This window comes from Phaenicophaeus curvirostris, chromosome 3, assembly GCF_032191515.1.
Source record: "Phaenicophaeus curvirostris isolate KB17595 chromosome 3, BPBGC_Pcur_1.0, whole genome shotgun sequence".
Taxonomy (NCBI): domain Eukaryota; kingdom Metazoa; phylum Chordata; class Aves; order Cuculiformes; family Cuculidae; genus Phaenicophaeus; species Phaenicophaeus curvirostris.
The window spans coordinates 20,550,800-20,551,989 of NC_091394.1; the positions used below are offsets into that span (position 1 = coordinate 20,550,800).

Genomic DNA, 1,190 nt, shown 5'->3' on the forward strand with positions numbered 1-1,190 from the left:
TCATTAAGTCCACTCTCCAACTCAAAATGGGCCTAAGCCAACCCCGCATCAGGTCAGTTATGGCGTTGTCTAGTTGAGTCCTAAAATTCACCGAAGACAGAGGAACCACAGCCTCTATGAGTAACTTCTTTTGATGCGGCATCACCCCTCTAGGGTGAGTTGGGGGAGCTGCTGGATCCTGGCCAGCATCTGCCACCTCCCGACCCCATGCAGGCTCTGCGGCCACCTCCACCTGCCTTGTCGGGTCTGCAAAGACACCATGGTGCTCATAAACGTTCTAGCCAATGCTCTCAAAAGCATCAACACTGATGAAAAATATGGGGAAATGCCAAGTTCTCATTAGGCTGAGCTCCAAATTAATCATCCACTTTTTGCCTGTGATGATGAAGCACGGTTACATTGGAGAATCTGAGATAATTGATGACCACAGAACTGGGAAGGTTGTTGTCAATCTCACAGGCAGGCTCAACAAGTGTGGTGTAACAAGTCCTAGGTTTGATGTTTAGCTGAAGGACTTGGAAAAGTGGCAGAACAACGTGCTACCTTAACGTCACTTTGGGTATATTGTACTGACAACCTCAGCTGGCATCATGGACCATGAGGCAGCTAGGAGAAAACACACAGGAGGCAAAATCCTGTGTTTCTTTTTCTAAAACTTGTAAATAAGGAGGATATTAATAAACAATTCAAATGTTAAAACCAAACCCAAACAACAAACCAATATCTGAAAGGGGCCTACAAGAAAGCTGGGGAGGAACTGTCCACAAAGGCTTGGAGTGATAGGACGAGGGGGACCAGGTATAAACTGAGAGGGGCAGATTCAGTCTAGATGTAAGGAAGAATTTCTTCACAATGAGAGTGGTGAGGCACTGGCGCAGTGGTGAGGCACTGGCACTGTGGATGCTCCATCCCTGGAGATGTTCAAGGCCAGTTTGGATGGGGTCCTGGACAGCCTGATCTAGTGGGATGTCCCTGCCCATGGCACGGGGTTTGGAACTGGATGATCTTTAAGGTCCCTTCCAACCCAAACTGTTCTATGACTCTATGATTCTAATAAAGATTTCCTGCTGATGAAACTGAAAGTCTTTTCTAGCTTCCTTTTTTCTTTTCATTAATTTCTTCTGTGAGACTTCCTTGTTATACTCTACTTTTTTCACTTATGACATGATCATCTTTCCATCTTAGAACTG

The 1,190-nt window shown here is 45.7% G+C and overlaps 1 pseudogene; it reads left to right on the forward strand.

The window, feature by feature from the left end:
* Positions 1–259: 259 nt before the first annotated feature.
* On the forward strand, positions 260–704 carry LOC138718569 (small ribosomal subunit protein uS8-like; annotated as a pseudogene).
* Positions 705–1,190: the final 486 nt, after the last annotated feature.